This window comes from Panthera uncia, assembly GCF_023721935.1.
Source record: "Panthera uncia isolate 11264 chromosome C1 unlocalized genomic scaffold, Puncia_PCG_1.0 HiC_scaffold_3, whole genome shotgun sequence".
Lineage (NCBI taxonomy): Eukaryota > Metazoa > Chordata > Mammalia > Carnivora > Felidae > Panthera > Panthera uncia.
In genome coordinates, this window is record NW_026057584.1 from 46,861,887 (window position 1) to 46,883,911 (window position 22,025).

Below are 22,025 nucleotides of genomic sequence, written 5' to 3' on the forward strand. Positions count from 1 at the left end.
TAGCAATATACTGCTTTCACATGAGTTTATGATTTGAATTTATATTACCATCCCAATCAGGGAATCCCCAGACAGGATTAGGTAAACTTACCGAACAGCTGATATCAACCGTTGGCCCCCAGTAAAAGTAAAACAAAATCCTACCATGAGATAAAGATTTTTCCTCAAGCAAGCACGTTAAGTGTTTCCACAGATTAATTCTAGGCAAATATGGTTCATTTCTAAAAAAGAAACTACGTCATTATCATCATCATCATCATCATCATCATCATCACCATCATCATATAACACACTACAAAACAAGCTGCCATCAGCAAGAGTGAGTAAGAACAGGTTAGCATTCATCATAGATTACAGTCCAAAAACTTCAGCTACAGGAATCATCAAATAAAGATTATAACAATTATGTGTGAAATGTTGAAAGAAAAGTAGGAATAAATAAAAGTATGAATCAGAAGATTCTCAAAAATGATCAGAGAAGATTTGACAGTAATGAAATATAATTTATCAATCTGAAAAGCATGATTTTTTTAAATTAAAAACTCAATGGGTAGGTTAAACAGCAAATCGAAGAATGGTAAAGAAATAATTATAGAACCTACAGATAGATGTATTTGAAGAAATTATTCAAAATGTGAGGAAAAGGAGATAGAAAATATGAAAGAGAGGTTAAAGTTATTGAAGGATAGACTTAAAGCCTAACATGTGTCTAACTGGAGTTTCAAATAAGGGTATTAGAAAAATTCTGAAGACATAAACTACACGTCTTAGAAATAATAGAAAAAGGTAATGACTAAGAATTTTCTAAGACCATACATACATATGAAGCCACAGTTCAAAGCAAATACTAACCAAAAAAAATCCTTAAAAAATGAAAAACAGGAGAGTGTTTTTCAGAATCCCATTCCTACTATTGTGGTTTTTTAAGTAGATAAAAGCATTCAGAATAAACAACAGGTCAAATTGTCAGTTTCATTTCTCTGGCCTAGACATTATCTTGTGTGCAGTTGTGGCCCACAAAGCCACAGTTGTATTGGGTTTAGCATGGTGCATTGTGTAATCGCATGTCACCAAACAAGTTGTATGAAGGAATATCTGGAACGAGTATGCGATTTACTCTGTAGAAGGGAGAAACTCCTCCGTCCTTATTATACCATAATGTGCTCATTTTGTCTACAGGGAAGGAGATTGCAGTGCAGGCTGTGAGTGTACATTAGATACATCATTGAACCCAAACCATTGCCTGCCAGCTTATGGAAGCTCTGGCACTGACAACAGGAGTCATTAACTCCGAGTCATATATCAGAGATTACATAAATGATATATTGCATTTGGATTATACCTTACTCTTCTTTGTTTCAAAAAATAAGAGTAACCAAGAGCAGTTTTTCATGGTTTAGGAGGGAAGCTGCCTGTCCCACTCAAAGCAGAGAAATACGGAGCTAACTGCCCTTCCATCCGAATCTGTTCTTCTGGCTGAAACATTTCTAGAAACATCGACCTTTTCAAGTGCATGACTCTAAGACTTAAGTGTTGATATGTCTGATTGGATATCCTGAATAAAATCTTGAAATCTGATTACACAAACTAAAGCTGCCAACCAGAAAACATAATTTTATCCCCTAAGCATGAAGCCCATCAGCTAGCAAGTGTCAGGCAAATATATGAAATCAGAGGAATGATTAGTTAATCACTCTGACAATTAGTTAACGTAGTATTTCTGATCTTAAAAAACAGCTGATAATTGCATGGAAAATTCTTATGAAGACCACAAAAATCTCATGTAAAAGACCAAGTAAACAGCCACACGATGCACAAGATAAGATAAAGGGAGATAACTCGTTTCAGTTCATTTCTATCTTCATTTTAGACTTTTCTTTAAACCAAACTTTTCCCACACCTTCATTTGTCCTCCCTGTGGCCCTAACATACAAGATTGCTCTAATCATTGTAGTAATAACACTTGCATGTTAGACAAAAATTTATTATTAAGCTCTTACAACTTCCAGAAGCTTTTGAATTTTCTTTAGATAAGCATCTGGGGAGTGAAAACAGTGGGAAAGTAGTGATAATCCCAATTCCGTATTTGGAGACTTAGTGAGAGCTGGAATTTATCAAGGGATGTTAAAGGATGCCACATAAATGGATGACTTCTGGGGCACCTGGGTGGTTCAGTTGGTTGAGTGTCTGACTTTGGCTCAGGTCATGATCTCATGGTTTGTGAGTTCGAGCCCCATGTCAGACTCTGTGCTGACAGCTCAGAGCCTGGAGTCTGCTTCAAATTCTGTGTCTCCCTCTCTCTCTCTCTGTCCCTTCCCCCCCCCCCCCCCCCCCCCCCCCCCCGGTCTCTCTCTCTCTCAGAAATAAACATATAAATAAATAAGTGACTTGTGCATACATTGTTCCTGGAAGGAAGGCAGTGGTATAGCAGTCAACTTTCTGAATCTCAACTATATTTTCTATTCAAATAAGGACCTGTCTTGTTCTTAAATTTAATAATTGCTTTAAAAGTATCTTATTTATTTCACTATGATATAATTAAAGTAAGTATATGAAAGTACTTTGTAAACTGAATAAAAATTATTTTAACAAATTTAAAAATATTTTCTTATTAAAAACAGTAACAATACTAATGAACTATAAAGACCTCTTTTCATATTTGTCATTATTAAAATCAAATCTAAGAATGTGGATCTGGAATATGAAATCTATTCATATTGTACTTAAACCAAAAAAAAAAGGAGTTTATAAAAGGTCACAAAATAACATTATTTATGCAGGAAGAGTTTCTGAACAGAAAAGTGGAAGTCTATTGTCTACTTAGCTTCCAACTCCTAGAAATTCATAACATTCATCCAAACAATAAATCCTTAAAGCTATAAAATGATGTGTGTGTGTTTTTAAACATGAAATTTATTGTCAGATTGGTTTCCATACAACACCCAGTGCTCATCCCAACAGGTGCCCTCCTCAATACCCATCACCCACCTTCCCCTCCTTCCCACCCCCCATCAACCCTCAGTTTGTTCTCAGTTTTTAAGTCTCTTATGTTTCGGCTCTCTCCCTCTATAACCTCTTTTTTTTTTTTCCTTCTGTGTGTGTGTGTGTTTTAACAACATATCTTATTTGGATACAAACAATATTTAATATCCTCTTGTATCACTAGATACAGAATAAACATGTGATATAGTTTAATAAATTTCTAAAATAATTTTAATAAATTCCTAATAAAATTAGGACTCAAACTTTATAACTTGTAAAATCTAAAATCATCTTGACCTTTCAACAGAATCTAATCACAGTTGATTCAATTTATTTAATCCTTGCCAAGATGTAACACTCTACTGGAGGAAAAGATTTTCCAGAGGAAGGAACAAGTTTCTAAAGATTATAAAGCAACAGAGTAATTTTTCTAAACTTATTTCTGAGATGTTTAATTAAATCAAAACACAGTTTTAATTTTCCTCATGTTATATTTAATTCTAGTTCTGTGAAAAATGTTGGTATTTTTATAAGGGTTGCATTAAATATGTAGGTTGTTTTAGGCAGGTAATGTGGACATTTTAATAATATTCATTCTTCCGACCCATGAGTATGGAGTATACTTCTTTCCATTTTTGGTGTCATCTTCAATTTATTCATCAATGTTTTATAATTTTCAGAGTACAGGTCTTTCACATCCTTGATTAAGTTTATTCCAAGGAATTGTATTCTTTTTGGTGCAACTGCAAATAAGATTGTTTTCCTAATTTCTCTTTCTGCTGCTTCATTATGTGTATAGAAATGCAAAAGATTTCTGTATATTAATTTTGTATCTTGCAACTTTAATGAATTCATTTATCAGTTCTAGTAGTTTTTTGGTGGAGTATTTAACATTTATTTTTGAGAAGGGCGGGGGGGGGGCAGAGACGGAGGATTCCCAAGCGGGCTCTGTGCTAACAGCAAGCCAGATGTAGGGCTCAAACTCAAACATGAGATGATGACCTGAGCCGAAGTGGAATGCTTAACCAACTGAGCCACCCAGGTAGCCCTTGGTGGAGTCTTTACGGTGTTCTATAGATAGTATCATGTCATTTGCAAATAGTGAAAGTTTTACTTCTTCCCTACCAATTTGGATGCTATTTCTTTATTTTGCTTTCCTAATTCCCAAGATTATGACTTTTAGTATGTTGTTGAATAAAAATTGTGAGAATGCATATCCTTCCTGATATTAGAGGAAAAGCTGTTTTTCCACCATTGAATATTCTGTTAGCTGTAGGGTTTTCATATATGGCCTTTATTATGTGGAGAAATATTCCCTCTAAACCTAATTGTTGAGAGCTTTTATCATGAATGGATATTGTGCTTTGTCAGATGCTTTTTCTGCACCTATTGAAAAGATCATGTGGTTTTTATCCTTTCTCTTGTTAATGTGATATACCACATTGATTAATTTGTAAATATTAAACCATTCTTGCATCCCTGGGGAAAGTCTCACTTGATTATGATGGATTTTGTTGTTGATGCTTTGCTTTTTTTAATCTTTATTTGATTTCGAGAGAGAGAGAGAGCACAAGTGGGAGGAGGGGCACAGGGAGAGAGAGAGAATCGCAAGCAGGAGCTTGATCCCATGAAACATGAGATAGATCATGACCTCAGCCAAAATCAAGAGTTGGATGCTTAACTGACTGAGCCACCCAGGCACTCCTGTGGTGAGTATTTTTAATATATTGTTGGATTTGGTTTGCTAATATTTTGATGAGAATTTTTGCATTTATGTTCATCAGAGAAATTGGCCTGTCCTCTTTTTTTGTAGAGTCTTTCCCCTGGGTTTTATATCAGGGTAATGCTGGCCTTGTAGAATGAATTTGGAAGCTTTCTCCCCTCCTCTATTTTTTAGAATAGTTTGAGAAAAACAGGTATTAACTCTTCTTTAAATGTTTGGTATAATTCACCAGTGAAGACCTCTGGTCCTAGACTTGTTTTTTGGGAGTTTTTTATTACTGATTCAATTTCATTACTAGCAGTTGGTCTGTTCAAATTTCCTATTTCTTATTGGAAATAGATTCAGTTTGGGAAGGCGATATGTTTCTATGCCAATTTTTAGGCACATATTTTTTTCATAATACTCTCTTCCTTTGTATTTCTGTGGTATTGGTTGTTATTTCTACTCCTTTGTTTCTGATTTTTTTTAATCCTCTCCCTTTATCTTGATGAGTCTGGTTGACGGTTTATCAGTTTTATTGATCTTTGCAAAGAACCAGCTCCTGGTTTCATTGATCTGTTCTATTAGGTTTTTTTAGTCCATATTTCATTAATTTTTTCTTTAATCTTTAATTATTTCCTTCCTTCTACTGGCTTTGGGCTTTGTTTGTTCTTTACTTGCTCTGTTAGGCATAAGTTAGGTTGTTTGTTTGAGATCTTGCTTGCGTGTAGAGATAGGCCTATAGTGCAATGCACTTCCCTCTTTGATCAGATTTTGTTGCATCCCAAAGATTTTGGACCATTATACATTCATTTTCATTTGTCTCCGTGTATTTTTTTATTTCTTCTTTGATTTCTTAGTTGACCCATTCATTGTTTAGTAGCATGTTATTTAGACTCCATATATTCATGCTCTTTCCAGTTTTCTTGTAATTGAATTCTAGTTTCATATTTCTGTGGTAGAAAAGAAGCATGATATGATTTCAATATTCTTAAATGTATTGAGATTTGTTTTGTGGCCTAATATGTGATCTATCCTGGAGAACATTCCATGTGCACTTGAAAAAAATATGTATTTGGCTGCTTTTGAATGGGCTATTCTGAATATATCTGTTAGGTCCATCTGGTCTAATGTGTCATTCAGAGTCAGTTTTCTTGTTGATCTTCTGTCTGGATGATCTATACATTGACATAAGTGGAGTGTTAAAGTCCCCCACTATTATTGTATTACTGTCAATTTCTTCCTTTATGTCTCTTAATAGTTTCTTTTATGTTTTAGATGTGTCCTTGTTGGGTACATAGGTATTTATAATTGTCATATCCATTTGTTGCATTGTTCTCTTTATCATTACATAGTGTCCTTCATTGTTGTTTGTTACAGTTTTTGTTTTAAAGTCTGGTTTGTCCAAAATAAGTACTGCTATCCTAGCTTTCTTTTCATTTCCATTTGCATGGTAAATTATTGTTCATCCTTTCACTTTTAATCTGCATGTGTCTTTAGGTTTGAGCTAAGTCCCTTACAGACAGTATACAGATAGGTCTTGCTTTTTTTTTTTTATCAATTCAGTCACCCTATGTCTTTTTATTGGAGCATTTAGTCCTTTTACATTTAAAGTAATTATCGATACTTATATGCTTACTGTCATTTTGTTACTTGCTTTATGTTTGTTTTTGTAGTTCTTCTCTGTTCCATTCTTCTTTTGCTGTCTTCCCTTGTGGTTTGATGACTTTCTTTAGTTTTATGTTTGGGTACCTTTCTTTTTATTTTTTGTGTATCTCTTAATAGGTTTTGATTTGGGATTACCAGTAGGTTTGTATACAACATCTTATGAGTAGAGCAGTCCATATTATGTTGAGGTTCACTTGAGTTTCAACCTTTCTTAAACCACTAAACTTTTACTCCCTTGTACATTTTATGTATGTGATGTCATACTTTACATCCTTTTATTTTGTGAATCCCTTGACTGATTTTTGTAGACATAATTGATTTTATTGCTTTTGTGCTTTAATTTCCACTAGCTATTAATCTTTTGTCATTTTTTTTCATTTACCTGTGAAATTTTTTCCTTTCACAATTTTCTTATTCCTGAGTATGTCCTTTTCTTTCCACTCAAAGAATTCCCTTTAATGTTTCTTGTAAGGCTGGTTTAATAGTAATTAACTCTTTTAACTTTTGTTTGTCTGAGAAACTCTTTATCTCTCCTTCTGTGCTGAATGATAACCTTGCAAGATAGAGTACTCTTGGTTGCAGTTTTTTTTTTTCTTTTCAGTACTTTGAATATATCATGCCACTCACTTTTGATCAGAAGTTTCTGCTGAAAAATTAGGTAATTGCCTTATGGGGTTGCCCTGGTATATGACTTTTTTCTTTTCTCTTGCTGATTTTAATATTTCTCTTTATCATTACTTTTTGCCATTTTATTTATTATGTGTATTGGTGTGGGCCTCACTTAGTTAACTTTGTTGGAAGTTCTCTGGATCTAGATGTCTGTTTTCTTCCCCAAATTAGGGACATTTTCAGCTGTTATTTTTTCAAATAAATGTTCTGCCCCCTTCTCTCTCTCTTCTTCTGGGACCCTTATAATGAAAATGTTATTATACTTGTAATGTCACTAAGTTCCCTTAACCTATTATCATTTTTTTTTTCTTTTTGCCATTCACCTTGATTACTTTCCATTACCCTGTCTTCTAGGTCACTTATCCATTCTTCTACTTCCTCTAATCTGATATTGGTTGCCTCTAGTGTATTTTTTTATCTCAGTTATTGAGTTCTTCATCTCTTGACTGTTTTTTTTTTAATATTTTCTATGTCTTTTAAAGGTCTCACTGAGGTTTCTCACTCTTTCCTCAAGACCAGTGAGTATCTTTATGACCAATACTCTGAATTCTTAATCAAGCATATTGCTTATCTCCACTTTATTTAGCTTTTTTGCTGTGGTTCTATCCTGTTATATCATTTGGAACATATTCCTCTGTCTCCTCATTTTGTCTAACTCTCTGCATTTGTTTCTACATATTAGAAAAGTCAGCTATATCTCCTGATCTTGAAAGTAGTGGCCTTGTGAAGAAGAGGTCCTGAGGTTCCCTGCAACACAATGTCCCTAGTTCATCAGAACCGGGTGCTTCAGAGGTACTTCTCCCATGTGGGCTGCATGCACCCTACTGTTATGGCTAAGCCACATTTGCCTTCAGTCCAGTCAGCTGCAATGGTCCACTTTGCCTGTTGTGGGCACACCAGGTATCATTTGGTTTCTGTGATGTTAAGTGGCTAGTCTGGGGCCACCACAGGCTTGTAGTTGATTGGGACTGGCAGACAGAGCAGGTGCTTATGCCCAGCCTATTCTCTGGGGCTACAGTCACACTCATCAGCAGGGCACTCTCTTTACATTGCTAGCTATAAAGTTCAAATGCTGGGACTGTAGTCACACTAGTATGTGTGGTTATCTTACCCTCTTCCTAGGGCAAGAGTTACTTGGGGTGCCATCAGTCCCTGCTAGGGTTGCTTTCAGGGTGTGTCAGGGCAGAAGCTTCTTTGGAAGGACACATGCTAAGTGGGGGAAGTTTAATGGGGCAGATCCACAGGAGAATGTAGAGGCAGGGCAGGTGGTGCTACAAATTAGATGGGGAGTGTTTATGCTTATTCCCTCAAGTGTCCTGCTCTGTAGGCTAGAGGGGTGAAGAGAAATGGCAACCACCAGCACTTTTGTTCTTAGTGAACAAAAGATCCCAGAGCTAAGCCAGCTATAAAGTACCTGGAATTAAGCCCCACTGATTGTAAAAATTTGTAAAATTAAGCCCCACTGGTTTTTATAGCCAAACGTTATGGATACTCATCTTCCCAGGGCAGGTCCCCTGTGCCTGGGGTGCCTGGTGTGAGGTCTGATCCCCTTACTTCTCCATGCTTGTGGTGTCCTTCCTGTCTGTGGTTAGTCTTGCTGGGAGTTTGACTCCTGACCTGGTCTCTGCCCTTCCTACCCTTTTAGATGCGGCCTCCTCTCTATAATTAACTGTGTAAAAATTTTCTGGAATCTTCAGGTCATTTTTAAATTTAGTTGCACTAATATAATTGCCACTTTAGTGTGTCTGTAGGACAAGGTAAGCTTGTGATCCTTCTACTTTCCCAGCTTCCCCAGAGTTCCAAAACAAACAAAACACTTTAAAAGAAAAATTTGGCAGGAATAAAATAAGCCCAAGTTGACATGATAAAATAGCCAAATAGAAAAAAAATGGATATTAGAAATGAAAACACTGTAAAAGTTCCAATGACAGAATAAGCTCCAGATTGAACTCAAAGAGATCATCAGTAGATTATAAGATAATTACTAGGTCATGCCATTGGTCATGTTATCTAATTTTGCTGCTATTTAAACTACTGCTTCTATTTGAGCTGCTTTACCCAAATTTGCTATTATTTAGTCCAAGACAAAGCAAATCTGGCCAATCTATTTATATCCAGTCCTTCCTATGAAAACTGAATAGCATTAGATATGAATAAATATATTCGAATAAATTAAATATGCCATCTTCCTGTTTACCTAAAACTTACCCCACTAAACAATTATGCTGACTTATAACCAAATTCATGAAATAAAAATAAGGGAGAACTGAATTGAAGAAGAAAATTTGAAGTGAAATAAAAAGAGACTTGACTTTATGATGATATGCAATCTCCTTGGTTTCTGTACTGAATTATTGGTATATTAAAGACAGAAACCACACAGAACATTTTTAAGCCAGTGAAAATACTCTGTATGATATTATAATGATGAATATATGTCAGTATACCTTTTTCCAAATCCATAGAATGTACAACACCAAGAATGAACCTTAGGGTAAACAAGGAACTTTGAGTAATTAAGAAGTGTGAATGTAGGTTCATCCCTGGTTTAAAAAAAAAAAAAAGTACCATTCTGATCAGTGATGAGGCGTTGATGAGGAGGAAGCTGTTTATATGTGGGAATAAGAGATATATTTGAAATTTATATACCTTCCTTTCCATTTTTGTTGTAAACTTAAAACAGCTCTAAAAACTTTGTCTTAAAAAATAAGAAATGAAGACTGTAAACTACTTGGTGATGAAAAAGAATGAAATCTTGCTATTTGCAACAATGTGGATGGAACTGGAGGGTATTATGCTAAGCAAAATAAGTCAAAGAAAGACAGATATCATATGATTTCACTCATATGTGGAATTTGAAAGACTTAACAGATGAACATAGGGGAGGGGAAGGAAAAATAAGATAAAATCAGAGAGGGAGGTAAACCATAAGAGACTCCTAAATACAGAGAACAAACTGAGAGTTTATGGGGGGTGGGTTAAATGGGTGATGGGCATTAAGGAGGACACTCTTTGAATCACTAAGTTCTACTCTGAAGACAAGACTACACTGGGTGTTAATTAACTTGAGAATAAATGAATAAATAAGTAAACAAACAAACAGACTGTAAAAAAGTCTTTTAATATGACTGGAAATGCTTACTGTTTTGTTTAAAGCAATAAAATGTTTTCTATATTTTGAATGTGACTTAACCTAGAAAACATTTAAATGTAATGGCTGCAGGCTCAAGTTCATTTATGAACAGGGAAAATCATCAAATTGTGTTACATCTCTGAATAGTAAAAAAAAGATTAGACAGAAACCACGTGTTATTCTTTGTGGCCCACAATCATTAACACTGACACAAAACAAAATCCGTTGATTAACCAAGCAAACCATTTATCTAGGAATTGCTTCTGCATTATATCCCAGGTTTAGTTTGTACCTGCAGTTGCCTTTTCCAAGATCTATTCCTACTATTTGATAACTCTCATCACAGTAAAAACCTGACATGACTACATGGCATACAAAACTTTTTGACCTGGTACTTGCCAGCTTTGTCTGACTTTGTCTCTTGCCATTTCCCATACTCCATATCCTTCCCCAGAACACACTCCACTCTCCAACAGTTCTAAACAATTCTAAGGATGTTCCCAACATGCCAGCCTCTCTTCCCATTCCTCACCTTCACACATATTCTTCCAGCTCCTATAATCCTTTCATCATTCACTGCACCTGACAATCCCCTACTTGACCTTCAAATCCCACTCAAATGCTGACTTCCCATGATGCATGGGTTGCTGTTTCTCCCTTGTTCCCCCTGAACACTGAAGCAGTCCACCCATTGTATAAATCACTGTACTGAATTACAGTAATTTCTTGATCTTTGTCTATAGACAAAGATACTAAGACCCTAAGATCCTCAAAGGCAGGAGACTTGCCTTTGTTTCTTTGTGTTCCCAAGACCCAACCAAGGGCTTTGCACATCATGGCACACAAAAATGTCTATTGCACTAAGACAGCTCTTAGTGGGAAAAATTCAATCTATTCTTTCACCTTGTTGCATCTCTTAATTTTATACTCGAAGGCTCTCTGAAAACTTTGCCAGTATTCTTTAATTCTTACATAACAATGCCTAGTGGTCAAGTCCACTGTCTGTGAAGTCCAAGAGCTCAGATTTCCTATTCTAATGCCAACCTTTATAAAATATATAATCTGAAATAAGGTATCTAAACTATTTAGTCAGTGGAATAGGGAGAATAATAATTGCCAACACTTGAGCATTTACTATGTTTTTGGCATTGTTCACACAATAACTCATTTATCCTCCCCAAAATTCTGTGGAATATAATTTACCCTTATTTACATGTAAGGAAACTAAAGCACAGAGAGGTTAGGGAACTTGATCAAAGTCACAGAGCTAATAAGTGGTAGAGTCAGAATTCAAACTCAAGTCACTGGACTCCAGAACCCATCACTTACTTATGACCTTTAACTGCCTCTACTATAATATTGCCATAGGTGAGGATTAAAGAAGATGATGGAGGTACATAGATTAGCACATACTAAAACTTCTGCAGATGGCAGTTATGCTTACTGTCATAATAACAATTCACCTTTGCTTCTTAGCTCCAATACCAGGTATTGATAATTCTGCATTTTTATATAATGCCAAAAATGATGAATTAGAAAATGCTTATTATAAAGTTGACCTTAAAAGGCTTGATACTCACACATGCACAGCATTATAACTATGTTCAATTAATATGGTTCAATTAAACCTTAATTTAAATTAAAAAAAGCATAAGTCAAAGTATGGGTTGGTTCTGTGTTAGACTTTTCTTCTTTTCTATAAGGTAACAAGGTCAAAAAGTAGTTTCTCATAGTACCTATTAACAATTTAAATTTTGAGGTTTAGAAGTATTTCAACTGACCGGCAGTGTTGAATCCATAACTTCCTCTCTAAAATTATTATTATAAAGTTTTTCCAGAGTTAATTTTAATGATGGGTCAAACTTAGAAGGTTCATGTTATTCAAGGTTAGAGGTGAGATAATTATCTAGGATGGCGCATTGAAAAACAAGTGTGGCTGGAAGTGCAGCAGGATGGGGAGCGCTCTTTAGCTACATTACCAAAGTCCCTGGAGAAATCAAGCAATCCAATAGCCTCATCTAATATAATTGCAGCTCTGAAGTGTCTGCCCAGAAGAGTTTTATTCCCACACTCACAGGGTGTGCCCTCTTGGAACTGAATATATGAAAGCAAATGGTAGAAATAGCACCAGGAATCCCTTTCACAAAAATTTTTATGGTAACAAGGAAGATATGAAAGATAGAAGTGTTACTACAATCTCAGATTTAAACTCCTGACTGCAATCAGATTATCAGTACTATTTCAGAGATTAAAAGCAAAACATTTCAAATATTTTATGTAATAGAAGATACGCAGATAATTAGTTATTGTGTGAGCAATGTATAAATGAATTCTCATATGAAAACAAGTTACTTGTAGATAAAAAGAGTAAGCTACTAGAAAAGCTGTATAAAGGTTTCAAGTTTTTCTAGACGAAAGTCATTAAAAACAAGATTGAACTTTTAAACAGTTCCATGTGACTTATCAAAAAAATAATAGCCAACATTTATTGAGCATTTACAAAAATCCCAGGTTGGTTATATAGTTTCAATAAAAATATATAAAGCAAGTGAAGACACATAGTTTATAAAAGAGCAAAGCAGGAAATTTCTATTGGAAAAGTCTGTGAAGTAAGAGCCACTTACATTCTGATCCCAGCTATGTCACTTAAAAGTCTACCTCCCAACTTAGGCTACAAAGCATATTTTTCTCTCCACTTTTTGGCATTTAAAATGAACTAAATATTATTGTATAATTTTAATGCAAAATTCACATTCAATAAACAAATTACAATGCCCTAGTAGATACTTGTTTTGAAACCCCAGCTAAATAATGTTCAAACTAATAAATGGATCATTTATGGTTGGTGATAGGAGGTCTGAGCTCTCATTTTATCACTCCCACTTCTTATCATCCCATTTTTGCCATTTTATTCCATATAGCTTAAAGTACTTAGACAAGAAAAACAAATATGCTAAAACTATTCAGTTGTTTGAAAATTATAAGTCTCATAAAGATTTAAGAATATCTTTTTGAATTTCATAGGTTTACTATCAGGAAGAAATATTTATTTTCTAAACTGGGTTCTTCTATCTTATCTTAGCTGGTGGTGCCATCATTAACCCACTTAATCAAACAAACTAGTATCACAAAGGAATCATCAACTCCTCCCTCTCCATTATACCTCACAACCAAGTGGTCATCACCTTGTCATTTTTTTATTCTAATTCTTAAATAGGTTATTATTCTTGTTATTCCCACTGCCTTAGTTAATGTCTTTACCATATCTCAATTGTATTACAGCAGTAGCAGCCCCACAGTGAATTCTCTTTCTCTGAGTAGATCTGCCTTACACAGCTACCACAATCATTCATCTAAAACACAAGTCTGACCCACTCAAATCCCTGATTAAACTAATGTGGATAACTTCCCATTGTCGACAGGATAAATTACAACCTCTTGAGTATGCCACTAAGGCCTTCATGACCTTATTCCAGACTGACTCTCCATGACGAATGATGGAATCCACAGCACCCAGAAAAATTTCTGACAAATGATAAACATCACTTAATATTAAGCAAATAATAATCATCGGTTAATTAATAGTGCCAACTAGATACATAAATGAATAACTGTTGGTCTCATTTCCACTAGCCCCTATTTAGCAATTTGTCCTCCTTTGATAGCAACATAAAAGGGCATCTAATTCCCCATGCAATCCAGGCTGTTCTACCCTGTGGTTTCTTCTCCTTTGTCTGGTTACTTCCCAATCCTCCTTTAACACGCCACTGGAACACTGGCTGCTCCTAGAAACTTTCCCTAAATCTTCCTCCCTTCATATGGGCTCCCAAAATATAGTGTGAGAAACCTTTAGAATTGAACTGCAGAGTACAAGATGTTATATATAAATTGCGTTCCTATTATTAGCACTTGCCTCATACCAAGCACACAAAAGATGCCTAGCAGATGTTAGGTAATAAATGAATGAGTAAATCTAATCCAGTATGTGCCTAATCTAATATACATTTATATACATATATATGAATATAACTTCTTCAGTGTTGGAAAGTAGCTAAAATGCAAAAAAAAAAAAATCTGTTTCTTTATAAAGTTGCAGCATTTAGGGGCGCCTGGGTGGCTCAGTCGGCTGAGCGTCTGACTTCGGCACAGGTCATGATCTCGTGGTTCGTGAGTTCAAGACCTGTTTTGGGCTCTGTGCTGACAGCTCAGAGCCTGGAGCCTGCTTCAGATTCTGTGTCTCCCTCTCTCTGCCCCTTCCCTGCTCATGCCCTGTCTCTCCCTGTCTCTCAAAAATAAATAAACATAAAAAAATTTTTTTATAAAGTTGCAGCATTCCACAAAATATAATCAAATACATAAACTCTGATTTAACATCTTCAAAAACAGTTCTCAAGGCTTTGATTTATCACAATAGATGTGAATCAAAAGTTCACCATCTCCATTTTGGTCAGTATTCTCTGAACAATCTATCTACAAGGTACTTACATCAATTAAAAAGAGAAAATTATTTTTAAAATGCTATAAAATAAAGGCAATACATTAAATTATTATTGCTATTAGATCTTTCATATGTATTTCATGTATTAAATATGTGAACGTGGGGGCGCCTGGGTGGTTCAGTCGGTTAAGTGTCCAACTTCGGTTCAGGTCATGATTTCGTGGTTGGTGGGTTCAAGCCCCACGTCGGGCTCTGTGCTGACAGCTTGGAGCCTGGAGCCTGCTTGGGATTCTGTGTCTCCTTCTCTCTCTCCCTCTCCCCTGCTCGCTCTATCTCTCAAAAATAAATAAACATTAAAAAAAATTTAAAAATAAAAAAAGTATATGAATGTGATCTTTATTTGGCCACTCTGCCAAGATTATTCTAGTTGCTAACTACTGATTAACCTAGATACATGTATTCTATGTATTCTAAGATATACATGGAGTATTAATAAATTGATTCAAGTTTAGAATAATAATGAAGCTTCTTAATTTTGTAGCAAGCTGATAATGTTTGAAATGTCTGTATACATACAAACTTACAAACACACAATAGTGATAGGCATAGAAATCACAGACCTCATAGGGTATTTCCATATGTAAAAGAATGCATTATTTTTCTAGTAAATCTAAACTTAATATGAATTTCTTTCATAAGTAATCATCAAACATAATATTAGTAAGGGAATTTTATATATATTTAATAGACGTATATTTATGCAATAGAAAACTGAAGAGCGTAAGTGCATTTTAATATTGTATGCCCACAATACCTTGACCTCACCTGTATCATAAACTTACTGTGTTGTATATTAATTATGTATTTATGTGTCTGTCTCCTTAGCTAAATTACAACTCCTTTGAGAGCATGAACTGGGTCAAAATAATTTTTTATTAAATTTTTAATTTTAATTCCAATATAGTTAACATACAGTGTTATATTAGTTTCGGGTGTACAATATAGTGACTCAACAGTTCTCTACATTACTCAGTGCTCATCATGATAAATGTACTCTTTAATCCTCTTCACCTATTTCACCCATCCCCCCACCCACTTCCCCTCTGGTAACCATCAGCTTGTTCTGTATAGTTAAGGGTCTGTTTCTTGGTTTGTCTCTTTCTCTTTTTTTTTCTTTTGTTCATGTTTTCTTTTGTTTTGTTTCTTAAATTCAACATATGAGTGAAATCATATGGTATTTGTCTTTCACTGACTTACTTTGCTTAGCATTATACTCTCTAACTCCATCCACGTTGTTGCAAATGGCAAGAATTCATTCTTCTTTGTGGCTGAGTAATATTCAATACAATATATATGTACCACATCTTCTTATTCATTCACCTATTGATGGACACTTGAGCTGCTTCCATAATGTAGGTATTATAAATGATGCTAAAATAAACATAGGGGTTCATGTATCCCTTTTTGTTTTTATTGAGTAAATACCAAGGAGTGCGATTACTGCATTGTAGGGTAGTTCTATTTTTGTCAAAATCATTTTTGAATCCCCAGTGCTTAACATATGACTGCAAGAGAGTGTAACTCACTGAAAAATATCAAGGCTAGCATTTAGTAAGTTTGTTAAATTACACAGTATTGTATCTATGAGAACCCAAAGAAGGAATACAGTTTGCTCTCAATATTATAAATAGTTGTGCTTTTCTAAAGAAATTGGATTATTTTTATCTTACAAGGAATGAAATTTATGTGTTTCCTTCTTTCCCATTAGCTGTTAGAAAAAAAAAAAAATACTCTCCAATAAAAAATGCATAGAATGTCAGGACATTTATTTTGTATTAAATACTCAATTCCTCTTTCTATCTTATTTTTGACTTCATTATTTCTACTTTCTTCATCTCCTCTACTAATTTCAAACCACTTTCCCTTCCTCCATTACTTACATTTATAGAAATCTCCATAAGGCCATTTTAAAACAAAGTGGATTAAAATGATTAAGCAAATGGCAGATGTTCAACAAATATCTTTTCAATAATTAAAGAATGGAATACATTGTTGAATTTAAACTTAAATTGAATTTACATGTATACTTTTCTTTTTAAAAATCTCTTGCCTTACATTAGGTAAATTCTTATGTGTTCTTTAATTTTCTATTACCAATACATGTTCAATAACAAAAAGTTATAGATAATACACAACAAACAGGAAGTGCTAGAACTACTCTGCATAGGTATTCTGTTCTACATTTGTAAAATAGCACATGTAATGAAACTTTTTCCATAAGATAATTCTAATATGCAATTCACTAAATAATAAAATGAGTTTAGATTTGTGCTATTAAAATAAAAGTATAGCTTGTAAAATAAGCATAATCTAAATGCTTTGTGGTTATGGTTTTAAAGTCATTTCTTTTGAATTTTACTTACAAATGACCCTTAGTATTCATACTCTCATCATTTTAAGCCATGTGACAAAAAAACAACTGTGGGAAACTTTAGGAGTAGTGGGTGGAGCGGGGAAGCACTGTGTTTCTTCAGGATTCCCAGAAGTTTGCGTGGAGTCAGCTCGCACTTGTAATAGCTAAGGCATTAAAAACAATAACAAGTGCTTCTTTTGCAGTTCATAAAGTTTAAAGATGAAAAGTAGGCAGCAAAATTCTTCAGATGGATTTAACTATAAATGACTTGTAGCCAAGCCCCACATTTTTATTGAATAATTTCCATGGGTATTTCAAAGAACAAAATTTCTAGGTCAGTTAGCATCTATATATTTAACCAAAAATAAAAAAGGATTAATGTATTAAGCTACATAATTTACTTCATAGTAGTAAATGTCTTGCTCCCTGTATGTCATCCTTGTGAAAATTTCAAATTGAGGAAAAATTTGGATTTTTAAATTCAATTTTTAAATTCAATTCAAATTAAAATACATTATAGCTTATATTAAGCCTAAGAAAATATGTTGTGGTATCAGTTTATCATAATATCTGTCCTATATTTATGAGGCAAATTACACACATGACCCTGATTCAATACTAAGTTTGGGGAGTTCTTTCCTTAAATAACCAGCAGATACTTAGGTACTTTTATATGAAGTGGTAAGAAGCAATCTTCAGGGGAAATTATATTCATTCTATCAACGAATATAAGACAAGAAGCCATGTGATCTTTTGGAGACCTAAACTCTAAAGAGGAAGTTGTGGAAATTTTTACTTCTTAAGAACTTTTTCAAAGGTCAGCAATGTTGCACTTTCAGTAGAAGACATCTTAAACTTTTACTCTAAAAACTACCGAATAATCTGTGTAATTATCAAGGTACCTTAAATGATTGAGTGCACTTTAGCCCATAGCTTTTTAAAGAAACTGATAAAACCAGAAAAAAAGGAAAACAGCAAATTGTCATAGGTTACAGACATTCTAGGAAAGGAATTTCAGATTTTGCTCTAAAAGGTCTTCTACTTTTGCAACATATTTCATCATTGTGTTGCATCATTATCACTGAAACACCACTTTGTTTGCAATCACTTAAATGTTGAAAACATGATGGCTGACTCAGGCATATTAGTCAAATAGTGTTTAAAAAATTACATTCAGGCCTTTTCAACTGTTTGAAAATGATCCTTTATTAAACATAAAGATTCTAATATTTTTATGAGTTCAGATTTTATTATTTGAATACAATGTCATATCAGGTCAAAATTAAGAGGTGACTGAAAAATTCTTAGACTGATTAGGGAAAAAAGAAATCATTTTATCATTAGAACACGAGGGGATTCTCTTCATACAACTTATCCTGAAAAAGTTTGAAAATATGTAATTTTTAGCAGTGTTCTTACTCCCTCTTGTGACCAGTAAATGAAATGTAAATGCTGCATAAAAGTTTCAATGGGGCTTTTAATAAAATTCCCCAAACCTAGCTAGATTATACATGTTCTTTAGAATTTATTTAATATCAAATACATTGCATATCTAAAAATAATTAATTGAAAGCAAAATTCATCATGACTAAGTGACAATATCAAAAATTTATTTTTTGGGTGCTTTCTCTTATTTCAAGATGCGTATTTTTAAATGTCTAAATTTCTTGGTAAATAAAACTAAATTAGACTAGAAGATAAAAGGCAGCAAGATTCTCTAGATGGATTTAACTAGAAATGACTTGTAGCCACAGCCCACGTTTTAATGGAATAGTTTCCACAGATATTTGTACTTTGATATGACCAAAGGGAGGTGGCAGGAATAAACGATTGTTGTCTTAAAAACATCCAACGGCTTGGACTCACAGAAATGCTCCAGTATGCAGAGACCTGGAGCCTCAACATAACTGTTTCCTTTTAGGTCCGCAGAGGCAGACAAGCCTGTTAAAACTGCCCTAATTAAAATAAAAAGAAATTGAAGCTCACCTTAGATTCACTCTTCTCTGTTCAACAGCACTGCCCTTGCCTCACCACTGAGCTTTTATCTCCCTCTTTTCCATGAATCCAATGTCCTCTAGGGGCCTAGGATGAACCTGTATGCTTACACTGCCCCTTAGTCAAATGTCCTGTATTCCACACTTATCACACCATCCCTCACACATGTCAGAAGTTCATATGGCACCGTATTCATTCCTTTCATGACTGATTTTTACTATTCTATTACCTTACAGATGAATACACAAATAGAAACTAAAATGTAAATGTTTGCCTTTCACATCATATATTTGCATTTAACACGGGATTCCTGGTGACATGATCCTTTAACCCAAAATAATATAGCATTTTAGGCACCATTATAAAAGAAGTAAAAGTATTGAGCACCTACTGTAGCAGGTACTGTGTTGGCATTTTATATGATATCCCTGTGATTCTGGTTTAATTATCTTCAATTTATAGATGAAAAAAACAAGACTTACGAAGTAACTCACCTAGGGTGCCTGGGTGGTTCTGTTGGTTAAGCATCCGACTCCTGTTTTTGGCTCAGGTCGTGATCTGTGGTTTCACAAGTTCAAGCCCTGTGTCAGGCTCTGTGCTGGCAGCATGAAGCCTGCTCGGGATTCTCTCTCTCCCTGTCTCTCTGCCCCTCCCCTGCTCACACTGTTTCAGTCTCTTTCAAAATAAATAAGCTTACTAAAAAAATTTTTAAAGAAGTAACTCACCCAAAGTTACGTGGTTAATAATGGATCCAAGTTGCACAGCAGGTTGTCTAGCTCCAAAGTCTGTGTTGCTTACCTTTAGCAAATAATGACATATTTTTGGCCCCAAAGATTTTTTAGGTGATTTTTCAGACCTCAAATAAAGGTTATTGTCTTCTCCATCTGTTTAGTGATATTCTGGTGTGTTGTGAATCATGCTCAGTGCATCAAATATGGAAAAAGTTCTCAAAACTAAACATATGAATATGAGATCACTAAACTAATTTTCACTCAAGTCCCAGGATTTCCATTATTATTATTTATAGTCCTCTATTGGGTATTTTATTGCATTATGAAATTCTGTGGAGTCCTAGTTGAATTTTATTATACATCATTAAAAGCATTTGAACATTCGCTTAAAGTTATCCACCAGTGATTTATTGAAATATTTTATGATTGAAACCCATTACATATTATACTATGTTATGTCATAGTAAAACCTATGATAATGGTGAACGTGATAATCATGGACTCTGCTGTTATAGTTTAGTGGGGAATACTTAACAAGACCACTTTCAAAGCATGGAATAATTGCCGTGATGGAGGCAGAAGAGCAAAGAAGAATGAAACAAAGAAGAGGAGCCAAAAGTCCCAGACAAAATTAGAGAATCGCTTCCCAGAGAAAATGATGCCAGACTTAGCAAATAAAAGAAGGGAGGAAACAATGTTTCAGACAGAGGGAACAGCACTGAGAAGTAGGCAAATATTTAAGATATGTAAACAACAGAATTTTGTGAGATGTTTGCTATGAAGCAACAGAGAAAGCTGGAGGGCAGATTGTGGAGGATCTTCAAATTCAGAAATTAGAACTTTATCCTGAGGGCAACCCTGATAAGCAAGCAAAGGAGAGACACAATCTGCTAGGCATTGAGACATAATCACTCTGAAGAACTGCTTGGAAAAAGGCCAGAGTGGAGGGAGACCTAGTGGAGACTGTTTCAACAATCAAGAAGAGAATAAGGGGTGCTTGACCTAAGGTCAGAGCTATAGCAATACTAAGAAAGGGACCAATTGTAAAATATATAAGTCACAGAATTTTTGATATATTTGATATATAAAGGGAGAAAAAAAGGAGGATTGAGAGATGTTCATATTTCTGCCAATTGAATGAATATCACGTTTGTGAGCTACAAAACAATAAAGTTTAGCTGAAGGAAGAAAAAATGAGAACTTCTGATATTTCAGTAGAAAGGAAGTTTGAATTCTTAAATTCTCAGATAACTTTGAGTCTGAGAAAAGTGAAGTGTATTTTGAACAAGTATTGTGGAGAATGGAAACATGAAATGGCTGGCAAAATAAGGCAGACTTGTCTGGCATCCCTGAGAACCGCAGTGCAACTGACAAGAAAGACAGTGCTGGTAACATCCTGACCTATGATGTGATTTTCACCATCAGGGTGGCCTGGAGTGGACCATTGGGTTGATGCAGGATTGATGCTGTGCTAGGGAATGAAACAAAACATCGGTGGGGCAAGGAAGGCAGGTAATGTGGATTGGGGACAGCTGAGGAGTCAGTGTTTCAAAAACAGGTGTAGTAGAATAACTGAATGGAAAAGTTAAAACTGTGGTTCTCAACTGTGGTGGCATATTGGTGCCACCTGGTGAGCTTGAAAACCTGATCTTTTGATCACAACTCTAGAGATTACAGAAATTCTAATTTAATTAATCCAAAATGTGGCCTAGGCTGGGCATCAGGATTTCAAAAGTTTCTCCAGGTAACACTAATGTGCAGCCAAAGTTGAGAACCATAGAGCTGAGAGGATTTAAGATTGAGAACTGTTTATTGTTGTTGTTGTTTTTACTTTAACATGTGAAAGGGGAAGAAGTAATGAGTGATAAAAAGGTCCAGGATATGGCTGAGGGAACACTTGTCTGAAGTGCTGTGGAAGTAAAAGTCACCAAAGATGTAAAATTCAAGGACCTGAGCAGAGAATCAGATGGGTTATCCACATGGACACTGTCACCCCAGGAAATGGCAGATCTTGGAGCAGCAAAGGTTGTGAGTCAAATGCTTAATTTAAATTATTTTTAGACTTATAAGACAAGTAGAAACCAGGTGTTGAGGATTCACATTACAAATTATATAACTCCTGAAATGAACCTAAATATTATTATATATGTATTTATAAAATATGTTTACATATTTTACATAGTTTACATTTTTATGCATAAAATATAAAATAACTTAATCTGTAACACTAAACCTGTGGAATTAATGAAATAAATTCAGATGACTTCATTGACTTTTCCAGAAGGGGAAAAGAT

General features: G+C 34.7%; 1 long non-coding RNA gene across 1 annotated transcript in view; it reads left to right on the forward strand.

Annotated features, from left to right (window-relative positions):
- LOC125911498 (uncharacterized) overlaps positions 1 to 21,754 on the forward strand; it is a 70,476-nt gene extending 48,722 nt beyond the window's left edge. Inside the window, exon 3 of the long non-coding RNA XR_007454337.1 lies at positions 21,578 to 21,754. This is a non-coding gene — a long non-coding RNA (uncharacterized LOC125911498). The remainder of the gene's footprint in view (positions 1 to 21,577) is intronic.
- Positions 21,755 to 22,025: the final 271 nt, after the last annotated feature.